Genomic DNA, 15,174 nt, shown 5'->3' with positions numbered 1-15,174 from the left:
AGCAGCGTGGATCGATGCTGTCGACCTCTGCCATCTCGAGTACTTCGACGTTAGGGATGTAAGCGCTCCAATGGATGTTGAGGATGGAGCGGAGACAACGCTGGTGGAAGCGTTCTAGGAGCCGTAGGTGGTGCCGGTAGAGGACCCATGATTCGGAGCCGAACAGGAGTGTGGGTATGACAACGGCTCTGTATACGCTTATCTTTGTGAGGTTTTTCAGTTGGTTGTTTTTCCAGACTCTTTTGTGTAGTCTTCCAAAGGCGCTATTTGCCTTGGCGAGTCTGTTGTCTATCTCATTGTCGATCCTTGCATCTGATGAAATGGTGCAGCCGAGATAGGTAAACTGGTTGACCGTCTTGAGTTTTGTGTGCCCGATGGAGATGTGGGGGGGCTGGTAGTCATGGTAGGGAGCTGGCTGATGGAGGACCTCAGTTTTCTTCAGGATAACTTCCAGGCCAAACATTTTGGCAGTTTCCGCAAAGCAGGACGTCAAGCGCTGAAGAGCTGGCTCTGAATGGGCAACTAAAGCGGCATCGTCTGCAAAGAGTAGTTCACAGACAAGTTTCTCTTGTGTCTTGGTGTGAGCTTGCAGGTGCCTCAGATTGAAGAGACTGCCATCCGTGCGGTACCGGATGTAAACAGCGTCTTCATTGTTGGGGTCTTTCATGGCTTGGTTCAGCATCATGCTGAAGAAGATTGAAAAGAGGATTGGTGCGAGAACACAGCCTTGCTTCACGCCATTGTTAATGGAGAAGGGTTCAGAGAGCTCATTGCTGTATCTGACCCGACCTTGTTGGTTTTCGTGCAGTACTGGGCTTCTCCTCCAGGAAAAACAAGGACTGGTTTGACGAAAACAGCCAGGAAATCCAGGAGCTGCTGGCAAAGAAGCGAGCTGCCCACCAGGCTCACCTTACAAAGCCGTCCTGTCCAGAGAAGAAACAAGCCTTCCGTCGCGCATGCAGCCATCTTCAGCGCAAACTCCGGGAGATCCAAAATGAGTGGTGGACTAGCCTCGCCAAACGAACCCAGCTCAGCGCGGACATTGGCGACTTCAGGGGTTTCTACGAGGCTCTAAAGGCTGTGTACGGCCCCTCACCCCAAGTCCAAAGCCCACTGCGCAGCTCAGACGGCAAAGTCCTCCTCAGCGACAAGATCTCCATCCTCAACCAATGGTCAGAACACTTCCAATCTCTTTTCAATGCCAACCGCTCAGTCCAAGATTCCGCCCTGCTCCAGCTCCCTCAACAGCCCCTAAGGCTAGAGCTGGATAAGGTTCCCACCCTGGATGAGACATATAAGGCAATCGAACAACTGAAAAGTGGCAAAGCAGCAGGTATGGATGGAATCCCCCCAGAAGTCTGGAAGGCTGGCGGCAAAACTCTGCATGCTAAACTGCATGAATTTTTCAAGCTTTGTTGGGACCAAGGTAAACTGCCTCAGGATCTTCGTGATGCCACCATCATCACCCTGTACAAAAACAAAGGCGAGAAATCAGACTGCTCATACTACAGGGGAATCACGTTGCTCTCCATTGCAGGCAAAATCTTCGCTAGGATTCTACTAAATAGAATAATACCTAGTGTCGCCGAGAATATTCTCCCAGAATCACAGTGCGGCTTTCGCGCAAACAGAGGAACTACTGACATGGTCTTTGCCCTCAGACAGCTCCAAGAAAAGTGCAGAGAACAAAACAAAGGACTCTACATCACCTTTGTTGACCTCACCAAAGCCTTCGACACCGTGAGCAGGAAAGGGCTTTGGCAAATACTAGAGCGCATCGGATGTCCCCCAAAGTTCCTCAACATGATTATCCAACTATACCTATATATGCATATTGTAAACAGAAGTGGCCCTAATACTACTAGTACTTCTTCTTTCTTTTCTTCTTCTTCGGCTTGGCGGACGAAGATTTATAGAGGGGTAAATGTCCACGTCAGCTGCAGGCTCGTTTGTGGCTAACAAGTCTGATGCAGGACAGGCAGACACGGTTGCAGCGGTTGCAAGGGAAAATTGGTGGGTTGGGGTTGGGTGTTGGGTTTTTCCTCCTTTGTCTTTTGTCAGTGAGGTGGGCTCTGCGGTCTTCTTCAAAGGAGGTTGCTGCCCGCCGAACTGTGAGGCGCCAAGATGCACGGTTTGAGGCGATATCAGCCCACTGGCGGTGTTCAATGTGGCAGGCATCAAGAGATTTCTTTAGGCAGTCCTTGTACCTCTTCTTTGGTGCACCTCTGTCACGGTGGCCAGTGGAGATCTCGCCATAAAACACGATCTTGGGAAGGCGATGGTCCTCCATTCTGAAGTCGTGACCTACCCAGTGCAGTTGGATCTTCAGCAGCGTGGAAAAACAACCAACTGAAAAACCTCACAAAGATTAGCGTATACAGAGCTGTTGTCATACCCACACTCTTGTTCGGCTCTGAATCATGGGTCCTCGACCGGCATCACCTACGGCTCCTAGAACACTTCCACCAGCGTTGTCTCCGCTCCATCCTCAACATTCATTGGAGCGACTTCATCTCCAACTAGTACTAGTAACACTACTAGTAACCAACAACCAACCAGAACAGGATCCCTTTATTCCCATCCTTTGCCTTCTGCCTATCACCAATGCTTCACCCAATCTAATATATTTCCTGTAATTCCATGGGCTCTCATCTTGTTAAACATAATTTGAGAATTTGGTTTCAATTTAGAAAATCTTTTGGATAACAGATTTTTACTTGCCAGCCCTATATTATTTAGTCCTTTTCTCATCTTCTGCGGAAGACTCTGCTTTTAGTGAATGGTTTAAATTGGGTATCCAGTCCACCACTCATTTATTGATAATAACTTAGCTTCATTTGAACAACTGTCTTCTAAATTCAAACTACCCAAGCACTATTTCTTTTGATGCCTACAAATTAGGAGTTTTTTTGATTTTTTTATTATTGAGACTTTTTCGGGACACATATAAATATGATAGTCAAGTTTTATAAATTTAAACTGAATCAAATATATATGATTTATTACCTTATCTTTAGGCCTAATTCATTAATCCAATTCAAAGTGGTGCATCATGTTCACATGTCCACAGATAAGCTATCTTGATTTTTTTTTCTAATATTAACTCGACTTGTGACAGATGCAAAGCTGATATTGCTACATTGGTCCTGTCCATCCTTAGAAATCTATTGGAATTTTTAAAAATATCTTCTCAACTGTATTTCAGGAGGAGTTATGACCCAATCCAATAACTGCTGTGTTTGGGTTTTTCTGTACCTGCGCAACAGGTTGTGGTCTTCTTTACATTGTTGGTGAGAAGAGCCATCTTATCCAAATGGAAAGACACTGGACCTCCAATGGTGCTTTCACTGGATTTCTCACATCTTGTCCTATTTAAGTTTAGAAAAAAATTAGATATAATGTATTTGATTCAAGGGTGAAATTTAAAGATACATGGTGACCTTTTATGTCTTATTTTCATTTGATGTAAATGTTTTTAATGTGATTAGATGTACTCACCCTTCCAGATGAGATATAATCTTACCTTTGTTTAAAAAGCAATAAAAAAATTGAAAAAAGAATAATCTAACACTAAATCCCACCTGGTGAATAATTATTAATTCAGAAAAATGGGGAATAAGACATTACATGTTTATATTCTTTTTATAGGACTGTTAAAGAAAAATGAATGTTTTCCTTCCAACTATAAAAGTGGTCAACCAAAAAAATCTGAAATTTCCAAAGAAACTAATGTATTAATCATAAATAAATGGCAAGCAAAAGTTAAAAAATAACAATCAGAATGAAAAAGTCAGATCCAGAATATCAACACTTTACTGAATAGCTGAGCCAGCAGGAGACTCTCTCAGAAATTGTTGAGCAACCTTAGGAGAATTCAGCCACTTGGTAGATTTGTCTGGTAAGGTGATTCACAGTCAAGCTGGAAAAAAGCAAGGATGGTTAAAAGCCACCTTGGTAAAGCTGAGACATAACTTCTTTATGCTGGGTACATTCCTTCATGATTTCTGAAGAGTAATCTTCAATGATGCGAATGCTCTGTCCATGATACTTCATCATCCCTCTTCAACAGCATTCCCATATAAGTTCATCTTTGATCTGAAATCGATGTAGGGAGAGAATCATTGAACCAGTAGCTGGTTTGGGAATTACTGATCTATGGGCCCTGTCAACTTCTGGTACGGTAGGCAGGAAATCTTGACCTCATGGAGAAACTCAGTTTCTTCTCTCAGCCTCAATGATTCTTAAACTGTTCCTTCCGCTCCTCGCCTCCAAATCTGCAACTTTCCTCAGTAGGATAACATTGGATCTGTTTAACTCCGTACTCTCATTGTAAATCGATAAGATGGGCTTCTAAAAATTCAGCTGAATGTTCCAGGTCTTTAATTTTGGAGTTATGAATTTCAAGAACAGACCATACTGCAGTTCATCCAGTTTACTTGTAAGCTGAGCAAGAGATACTTTATTGTTTTGTCCATCTTTTTTTATATTCTTCAATGTCCTTTCACAGGTCTTTGATGTAATCCAGAATAGTAGAAATCATTTCCCCAGAATCAGAGATTTCTTTTTTTTCCCTCAGTTTTAGCAGCTCGTGTAGCCATAATAAACTTATTTAAGAAGAAGAAAAAAAACAAAAGAAAGAAGTAACTTTGGAAAAAGGTATGGAAGCTGGAGGAATTAAAAAAGGTTAGGAGCAGCTAATAGAAGCAGTTACCCCATGGGCTGCCAGCAGGGACTCCTTACAAATATTTTACATAGAGAGTAGTAGGTGCCTGGAACAGGATGTCAGGAGAAGAGATGAAAGTAAATCCATTACTAGCATTCAAGAGGCTTGTTGAAAGACATGTAAAGTTGAAAGGGATAGAAAATCAGGATCAAGCAGCAAATATTTAGTTTGATTTGGATATCATATTCGGCAGAGAGACGTGAACAGACGGGTCGGTTCCTGTGCTAGACCGTTCGATGTTCTATGCTGATGCAAGACATATGGACTAATAGCCTGAAGTCCAAATAAAGCTGACGGGTATCAGCTGTTTATGGCTCAGCGGGTCTGGGACTTCCCCACATCCACAGTTAAGGCTGAAGTCTGACAGTTCCCATCAGATACTAAAATATCCAAATGAGGGCTCTGCTTCTTGACATCATTAAGCCCAGTGGCAGAACAATGAGGAATCAAGAAAAGTTTATTCACCCTGGAGAAGCAACTAATTACTTATTTTACTTTACTTCAATGTTTTAAATTATTTCCTATTCCTGAAACAAAATTAAAAATCACAGTCAGCTCATCTAGCTGAAAGACAACTAATCCAGGAGGGAAAACATGTTCAATCCATCAATGTTTTTTGTCCTCCACTGATGCTGACTGACCAGCTAAATATTTTCAGCATTTACAGTTTTAACTTCAGATTACCAAAATTCACAGAATTTTTAATGTATTATTACTTCATTAAAACTATTCTAACATTTTGTAAAAAAAATCACAATAACGAAAAGCCATTCGACGAAACAGTCTGTGCAAGGTTACGCTTAAAATCAAGGTGGTGACTATCAGTTTTAGGATTAAAACAAGGCATTGAAAGACCATTATTTTTGGAATGCTTTAGAAATGGGAATGGTATTCGAAAAGAACTCATAATTTGCCATGGTGGATTAAGAATATGAATTCAGAACAAAAAAGGACAGAGACTTTGTCAGATATTGGAATCTTATTCCAGACAAATGTGTAAACAAACCAAATACAAAAACACAAAGCAGGAGAAACTCAGCAGGTCAAACAGGGTACTTTATATAACAAAAATAAAGATACAAAATCAATGTTTCAGGCTTGAGCCCTTCAAGATGTCAGCTGGCACCCAAACAAAATGGTGGGGGGAGGAGCAGAGGAAGGAACACAGTCCCACAGGCAGGAGGTAATAGGTAGAAAAGAGGGGGAGGCCACATCAGTACACAACAGGAGTGGGGTGCAGAATTGCGATGGTTGGCCACTGGGAGAACCCAGTCATTAATGCAGAGAGAGCAAAGGTGCTCAATGAAGCGATCTTCCAGTCTCTCAGATGAAGTAAAAGCCACAACGAGAGAACCGGATGCAGTTGATGACTCCCTCAGATGAAGAGGTAAAATGCTCCTTCACTTGGAAATATTTTTATTTGGGGCTCTAAATGCTGGTGAAGGAGAGGTATGGGTGCAAGTGTGACACCTCCTGCAGCCACAGGGGAAGATGCTTAGGGGGCGATTAATGGGAAGGGATGAGTGGACAAAGGAATCACAAATGGAGTGGTCTCTATGGAAGGTGGAGAGGGGAGGAGAGGTGAAGATGTGTCTGGTGGTGGAATTATTTTATAGTGACAGAATTATGGGGGATAATATTTTAGATGCGGAGGCTTGTTGAGCAGTAGGTAAGGACAAGGGGAATCCTGTTTTTGTTGCATCTGGTGGCAGAGGGCAGGAAATGGAGGAGATGCAGGTAAGGGCTGAGTTGATGGTGGTGGTGGAGAAACCACATTTTTGGAAGAAGGATGACATTTCGGATGATCTGGACTGGAAGAACTCATCTTGGCAACAGATGCGACAGAGACCGAGGAATTGAGAGAAGGGAATATAATCCTTGCTGGAGATTGGGTGTGAAGAAGTTTAGTTAAGGTAGTCATGAGATTTAATAGCTTTGTAAAAAAATGTAGCAGAAAGCTCATCTCCTGAAATGGAGACAAAGAAGTCAAGAAATGGGTAAGTGTTGAAAGAAATAGACCAAGTGAAATTAAGGTTGAGGAGAAAGTTACCAGCAAAGTGAATAAAGTTAATAAGTTCATCACAGGTGCACAAGGCAGCACTGATGTAATAGTCAATGTAGTAGAGGAAGAGTTGCAGGGCCTTGCCTGTGTCTGCTCACTGAACACCTTCACTCTGTCCTCATCAATGACAGGCATCGCCTAGTCACCAACAATTTCAATTCTGTGCCCCATTCCCGCACTGACATATCTGTTCACGGTCTCGTAATGTCAAATCAAGGCTACCTGTAAAACGGAGGAGCAATACCCAATATTCCATCTGGGCACTCGCCAGCTGGATGGCATTAACATCACATCTCAGGTTTCTGCTAGCCCACTCATCATTCTCCCCCTCTTTATCCCTCTGTCTTCTTTCCTCCAGCTCTCTACCCCTTTCCTCTCTCCATTCACAGAGCCATCCCCCTTCTCCCTATTTGTTGGTATGCCCTTCCTCACTTATCCTCCTATTATCTCCTGTCTATGGGACTGTGTTCCTCCATGCCCCTCCCCCACCATCATTTTGTTTAGGTGCCTGTCTACATTTTGCTCATACCTTGATAAAGGGCTCAAGCCTGAAACATTGATATGTATCTTTATTTTTGCTATTGATAGACATTACCAATGACTCCAAAGGTTGAGTGAGGAACAAGATAGGCCAGGTCACAGAGGGAGGGGTTACAGGGGATCAAGTCATCAGTGGGCAGGCCAGCCACTTATACACAGAACAGCACAGAACAGTATATACATATCATCACATTCACGCCCTCTTTAAAAAACAAAACCCAGTCTTAAAGGTTCAGCCAGTCAGGTAGCTTCCTCTGCTCCTGTGACCTGCACAGCTCCGCTGGGGGTGTACTGGTTGGCTCCGCTGCTGGTCTTGTGTCTTGAGGTGGTGGGGGGGGTAGGCAGTTGCCATAGGGGGTGGGGTTTGGTTGTCTGTGAGGGCAGTCATGGTGGTTGGCTCAGCTGGGCGAGGGTCCCGGGCGTGGTGTGTGTGTGTGCCCGGAAGGGCGTCGCTAGCCGACACTAAGTCTCTGTAGGGGATGTGTGTACGCGGTGGCCAGGGGCGAGGGCGGGGGGATGTCTCCGGCACGCGCCAGATCTTGGACAGGGACTGTGTCCTCATGGCCGTCAAGGTACTAGACATATGCGTATTGTGGGTTAGCGTGCAGGAGCTGCACCTCTTCCACCAACGTGTCAGTCTTATAGTCTCTCACGTGCTTCCTCAGCAGGACGGGTCCCGGAGATGAGAGCCAGGGTGGCAGTGGTTCCGGTTACTGACTTCTTGGGGAAGGAAAACATGCGTTCGTGAGGGGTCATATTTGTAGCAGTGCAAAGGAGGGATCGGATGGCATGGAGTGCCTCTGCTAGGACTTCCTGCCAGTGAGACACTGCTAGGCCTTTTGACTTAAGGGCCAGGAGGATCACCTTCCAAACAGTGGCATTTTCTCACTGCACCTGGCCATTTCCCCTGGGATTATAGCTTGTGGTCCTACTAGTGGCTATGCCTCTAGTCAACAGGTACTGCCACAGCTTGTCGCTCATGAACGAGGATCCCTGATCACTATGGATATAGTCTGGGTACCCAAAAAGGGTGAATATGCTATGGAGTGCCCGATAACTGTGGCAGAGGTCATGTTGGGACAGGGGATGGCAAACAGGAATATGGAGAAGTTGTCTATGACTTTGAGTAAATAATCATTCCTATTGGTTGAGGGCAGGGCACCCTTGAAATTGACACTCAGCCATTCAAAGGGGCATGTGGCCTTGATGAGGTGTGACTTGTTGGGCCTGAAGAACTGTGGTTTAGAATCCGTGCAGACCTGACAGTGTCTGGTCAGAGACCTGACGTCCTCGATGGAGTACGGGAGGTTCCAGGGGTTTATGAAGTGGAACAACCTCATGACTCCAGGATGGCAGAGGTCATCGTGGAGGGACTGGAGGCAGTCAAGATGCATGCTGGCGCACATCCCCAGGGATAGGGCATCTGGGGGATCATTGAGTTTGCCTGTCTGGTACAGGATATCATAGTTGTAGGTGGAGAGTTTGATTCTCCACCTCAGGTTTTTATCATTTTTCATTTTACCCCACAGTTTTGTGTTAAATATGAAGGCAAAAGCCTGTTGGTCCATCAGCAGAGTAAATTTTTTCCCAGCCAGGTAGTGATGCCAGTGGGGCCTGGCCTCAACGATCGCCTGTGTCTCCTTCTGGACGAAGGAGCACCGTGTTTCGGGGCCATGGAGGGTGCAGAGAAAAAAATGCTACTGGCCTGACTGCCTTGTTGAGAGTGGCGATCAGTGCGAAGTTGGAGGTATCACTCTCCACCTGGAATAGGATGGATTCGTCCATAGCATGCATCATGGCTTTAGCGATGTCTCCTTTGATTTGGTCAAATGCCCCCCGGGTTTCTGCCGATAAGGGGAAGCTTGTGGACCTTACTAAGGGGTGGGCTTTACCAGCATAACTAGGCACCCATTGGACATAGCAAGAACCCCAGGCACCGTTTCAATGCCTTGAGGTTATGTGGTATTGGGAGCTCCATAAGGGGACGCATGCAGTTGGGGGCAATGACACCATGTGCCATGACGCATCCAAGGAGGGCCAGGTGAATTGTACTAAACACACATTTCTTGATACAAGTCAGATTCAGGGACTTGGCTGTGCTGAGAAATTTTGCCAAGTTTGCACCGCGATCCTGATGATCATGGTCGCAGATGGTGACATTGTCAAGGAAGGGGAACATCGGTGTCAGTTTATGCCTGTTACCATCTGATCCATCTCCCTATGGAACACTGAGACCCCAATGGTGACTCCAAAGGGGACTCTGAGGAAGTGGTAAAGCTTGCCATCTGCTTCAAAGATAGTGTATTTGCAGTTCCCTGGGTGAAGATGGAGTTGGTGGTACGCCAACCAGGTCAATCGTGGAGAACACTTTGTACTGGGCTATTTTATTGACCATATCAACTATCCGGGGGAGGGGGTAAGCATCTAGGTTGAGGTCTGGCTGTAATCGATCACCATATGGGGTTTTCTCCCACACCTGACCACCAGGACCAGGGCCTGCAACAGGCTCGAACTGGGAGCTATGATCCCTTCCACCAGGAGTCGCTGCACCTTGGACTTTTTAAAGCCCTGTCCTTGGCAGGATAGCGCCTGCTTTTCATCATAATGGGCTTGCATTCTGGGGTCTGGTTCTCAAATAATGACGGAGGAGACATGCGGAGGATGGAGAAGCCACAGGCAGGGGCTGGCTATGAGTCGAGGGTTGTGTACCGTTATGGGTGGTCATGGTCCTCCGAACGCCATCGTCACACTTCTAAACTGGCTCTGGAACTCAAGGTCCAGGAGCAGCACACAGTAACCCCCAGATCTCAGTAGATAGGTGCTGCCCATGGGTCTGATAGAGAGAGAGTGTTTCTGGGCAGTGTCCAGGTGAATAAAGCTCTCTGTGCTCCCACTATCAAACAGGCAGCTTGTTCTTTTCTCGTTTACCTCAATCTCCATCATCGAGTGGGTAATCGGATGAGGGCTGCCCAGGATCAGAATCACAGAGGCCAGGATCGGGTCGTCGTCGTTACTGTCAGAGGGGAGGCCTCCATGTTGACTACACTGTCGCATTGGTGGAAGGGGAGTAATTGACATCATTTGGACATCAGAAGGCTGAGGTGATGTCATCCTGCTGCAGAAGTTGCACCTCATGTGTCCAATAGCACCAGAGGCAGCAGCAGTAGGGTCGTGGCTCGCTATCATGGAGGCCATCTGTGATGCTGGGTCCAAACATGGCGACATCCATGGTCCGCATGTGGAGCCCTGTTCTTATTGGCGTTGGGCTGAGTCAAGAATCCTGGCAAGCTGGAAGGCTCTCTTCAGGGGTAGCTTGTCTTCCTTGATCAGCTGCTGACAAATGTAGTCAGACCGCACTCCAGCTAAGCAGGCATCTTGGATCAGCTCATCCACACACTGGGCTACGGGCACGGGGGCTGTAGCAGTGCCCCAGCAGTCTCTCTCCAGGTCATAGAGCACTGGGAGGAACTCATCCATGGACTCACCAGGTTGCTGTCTCCTCAAGGCCACTCGATACCGTGAGTTCACTTCATTCACCCGGAGTCAGTAGAGGTTGCAGAGTTAAGCAATGGCCTTTGGGTAGGTTGTGCAGCTCCGGATCACCAGGTACACTCGGTGGCCCACTCTAGCTTGCAGGACCTTAAGTTTCTTTTCATCCGAGTCCACCAGGCCCACTGTGACTTTGAGGAAGTTTGTGAAGCAGGAGATCCATTCCTTTTACCGTTCAGTAGCTCCAGGTGTCTGTGAATCGATTTAGAGGCGATCAGGTCTCAGCAGCTTTTCCATCCCATGTGGAAAATTAATGTGTATTAAATTGATACACACTCTCAATGACTCTAAATCTGAGTGAGGAACGATAGGCTTTAATACACATTAGATTTCAGCTGGCCCAACTTCATGTGCTCAAATGAATGGAAGGTGGCAGGGAGGCTGTCCTTTATGGCCAGGTCACAGGGGGAGGGGGTATAGGCGATTGAGATATCAGTGGACGGGCCAGCCACTTATACACAGAATAGTATATACATATCACCATAGCTATATAAAGTACACTGATTTAATCTGCTGAGTTTCTCCAGCATTATTTTTTCTCTTCAATCACTGTGTCTGCAGACTTTTGTGTTTTATTCCTCTCATCTTTATTACATCCTTTTCAGGATAACCAATTATGGACAAACATTTAAATTGGCAATAATAAACTTATTTTAAATGATTGTGGAGAAGACAGAATGCTACATAACACTAATGCCTAAAAATTAATCTGTACTCTCACCCAGTGATCAACGTTACAATAAATTTTAATTCTAGCAGTTAAATCACTTTGAAAAGTGTATAAAGTAAAATTGTGTGGAAAATGTTTCTTAATATAATCTTTGCCCTATTACTGCTGATTGCCGAAACCTGGAGATTCAACTAAAGATGCCGGAAAGCCAGGCACAAATGTTGGAGGACACAACACAACCTAATATTTTTAGAGGAGTAATGGAGTTAGCAGTGAATAATAATTTACAAGGGTGACAAAAAACTTGCAGATTTGAAGAAAATGGAAAGAGTATTTGTAAAAACCCATTAACCAAAAAATTTGAAAAAAGTGCTGGATAAATGATGGTTGGTATCTGTAGCTTTGCTTTAAACCAGTGGTTTTCAACCTTTTACTTTCCACTCACATACCACCTTAAGTAATCCCTATGCCATCGGTGCTCTGTGATTAGTAAGGGATTGCTTAAGGTGGTATGTGGGCGGAAAGAAAAAGTTTGAAACCACTGTTTTAATTGTACCTAATTGACTCATTATGTGTATGGCTTCATCTTTCCTTTCTTCTCTTTCTCTTTGGCTTGGTTTCGTGGATGAAGATTTATGGAGGGGTAATGTCCACGTCAGCTGAAGGCTTGTTGATGACTGACAAGTCCGATGCAGGACAGGCAGGCACGGTTGCAGCAGTTGCAAGGGAAAATTGGTTGGTTGGGGTTGGGTTTTGGGTTTTTCCTCCTTTGCCTTTTGTCAGTGAGGTGGGCTCTGCGGTCTTCTTCAAAGGAGGTTGCTGCCCGCCAAAATGTGAGGCACCAAGATGCACAGTTGGAGGCGATATCAGCTCACTGGCAGTGGTCAATATGGCAGGCACCAAGAGATTTCTTTAAGCAGTCCTTGTACCTCTTCTTTGGTGCACCTCTGTCTTGGTGGCCAGTGGAGAGCTCGCCATATAACACGATCTTGGGAAGGCGATGGTCCTCCATTCTGGAGACGTGACCCACCCAGCACAGTTGGGTCTTCAGCAGCGTGGATTCGATGCTTGCGGACTCTGCCATCTCGAGTACTTCGATGTTGGTGATGAAGTCATTCCAATGAATGTTGAGGATGGAGCGGAGACAGCGCTGATGGAAGTGTTCTAGGAGCCGTAGGTGATGCCGGTAGAGGACCCATGATTTGGAGCCGAACAGGAGTGTGGGTATGACAACGGCTCAGTACACGCTGATCTTTGTGTGTTTCTTCAGATGGTTGTTTTTCCAGACTCTTTTGTGTAGTCTTCCAAAGGCGTTATTTGCCTTGGCAAGTCTGTTGTCTATCTCGTTGTCGATCCTTGCATCAGATGAAATGGTGCAGCCGAGGTAGGTAAACTGGTTGACCGTTTTGAGTTCTGTGTGCCCGATGGAGACGTGGGGGGGCTGGTAGTCATGGTGGGGAGCTGGCTGATGGAGGGCTTCAGTTTTCTTCAGGCTGACTTCCAGACCAAACATTTTGGCAGTTTCCACAAAACAGGACATCATGCGCTGGAGAGCTGGCTCTGAATGGGCAACTAAAGCGGCATCGTCTGCAAAGAGTCGTTCACGGACAAGTTGCTCTTGTGTCTTGGTGTGAGCTTTCAGGCGCCTCAGATTGAAGAGACTACCATCCGTGCGGTACCGGATGTAAACAGCGTCTTCATAATTCCAAAGGAAATGGGTCATTGACAATTTTTCTCAAACAAAATATTTCAGTAACAATTGGATCTAGAGCAGTGGTTCTCAACCTTTCTTTTTCACCCACAGACCACCTTAAGCAATCCCTTACTAATCACAGAGCACCGATGACATAGGAATTACTTAAGGTGGTCTGTGAGTGGAAAGAAAACATAGAAAATCACTGCTTTAAACAAATTTCAAGTTTGACGGCCTTACAATCCAAAGTTGAATTGTGGATAAAATAATTCCATGCTAATGACAGACTGATAAATAAAATACTAGTGAAAAAAAGCTTCAAAGACAATTCATTATCTAATATTATCATGGAACCTGTACACAAAAGGTTTGGGTTTCATTTTGAGATATTTTTCTTGTCCACTAGAGGGCATTGTCATGACATGGATCTCTTCATAACAAATGAGATAACTAGTTCTTGTTCTCACACTGGAAGTTATTTGGAGATTTATACTGCTTCAAGTATTGTCAGCATCACAGTATTATAAAAAAAATAACCTTGAAATTTTTTGGAATACAATCTTGCCTGTATGTGGAATCATATCTGATTAAAATTTACCAGATTAATTTCATCAGGTTAGTGGAATGTCACTTCTTTAGCAGAGGCAGATGGGTATCAGCAGCATGACTGTGCATGTCTCCCGTCTGCCTGCCTATGGCTATCTTGGCTGACATTCCCAGAGATGAAACTAGGCATCCTTAGGTGGGGCGAAGCATTATCTCAGCAAGTCATTCTCAACCAGTTTTTAGTTATGGCCCCCTTAGCACACTGCTCAAAGTTTACTGGTCCCCTATCCTATGAAGCAGTCAAGTCTTGCTGGTTTCTTTCCTACTTCTCTCCAATCGACTACATAAAACAAAAATATTTATGATTTCAGTACATGGATTCCCCCTTAAGTAGGCTCTGGCTTCCTGGGGGGTTGGGGGGGGGGGGGGGATGGTGGGGGCATATGATCTCCATTTAAAATGGCTGATCTAAAACAGCAAGAGTTAAAAATACCTTTCCATCATAACCAGGTTCCTCTCATCTGTTCTCTGCTACTTATTTGCTTTGAATATTAATTAATGCCTCCATCTAGCTATGTAAATCCCTGCAGTGAATACATTTAAGCTGGTGCTTGCCAGTATTAAGTCGATTGATGAGGTCCCATGTGAAGAGTCAATCATGTCCAGCATTAGGGTCTGGTTGCAATATCCGTTTCTCATAGCTAGTGAGACAGAAATCGAAAATGACCTGGAAGACTTTCTTTGAAACAAGTTTCAAAAAATTACCTGCCAAATAGCTAACATAGCACAGCTATTGTGAAAGCAGATCCTTGTTGTCTTTCATAAGATAGGATTGTTACAAGAAGCAAAATTTGTTCTTGCTCCTTCTTTCTCTTTATCCTTTATCTGCAAAACCGGTTCTTAATTTTGGATGAAGCCACACTTTAAAGCTTGTTCCCTTTTGCCAGATTAACTTTTATCCTATGAAATCACCTTTGAAATTTACAAACTTCGAACCATAGAACACTTCAGCACAGAAAACAGCCCATTTGGCCCTTCTAGTCTGTGCCAAAATATTATTCCACTAGTCGCATTGACCAGCACCTAATCCATAACCCTCCAGACCTCTCCCATCCATGTATCTATCCAATTTATTCTTAAAATTTAAGTGAGTCCACATTTACCATATCAAATGGCAGCTCAGTCCACACTCCCACCACTCTCTGAGTGAAGAAGTTCCCTCTAATGTTCTCCCTAAACCTTTCCTCTTTCATCCTAAAGCCATGACCTCTCATATTTATCTCTCCTGATCTGAAGAAAGAGCCTACTCACATATCCCTCATAATTATGTAAACCTCTATCAATTCTCCCCTCATTCTTCTTTGCTCCAAGGAATAAATTCCTAACCAGAT

At 44.8% G+C, this 15,174-nt stretch overlaps 1 protein-coding gene across 13 annotated transcripts in view; it reads right to left on the bottom strand.

Moving 5' to 3' along the window:
• Window positions 1–15,174, bottom strand: part of LOC138763717 (3',5'-cyclic-AMP phosphodiesterase 4B-like) — a 687,345-nt gene that overhangs the window by 546,308 nt on the left and 125,863 nt on the right. The window contains exon 3 of one of the 13 annotated variants that reach the window (XM_069938363.1): window positions 3,256–3,368. The exons of the other annotated variants lie outside the window; for them this stretch is intronic. The gene's annotated coding sequence lies outside the window, so the exon portion shown is untranslated. The remainder of the gene's footprint in view (window positions 1–3,255; window positions 3,369–15,174) is intronic. 13 annotated transcript variants of the gene reach the window in all.

The sequence above is a fragment of the Narcine bancroftii genome, chromosome 5, assembly GCF_036971445.1.
Source record: "Narcine bancroftii isolate sNarBan1 chromosome 5, sNarBan1.hap1, whole genome shotgun sequence".
In the NCBI taxonomy this organism is placed as follows: domain Eukaryota; kingdom Metazoa; phylum Chordata; class Chondrichthyes; order Torpediniformes; family Narcinidae; genus Narcine; species Narcine bancroftii.
This window is presented reverse-complemented; position numbering and strand designations above follow the sequence as displayed.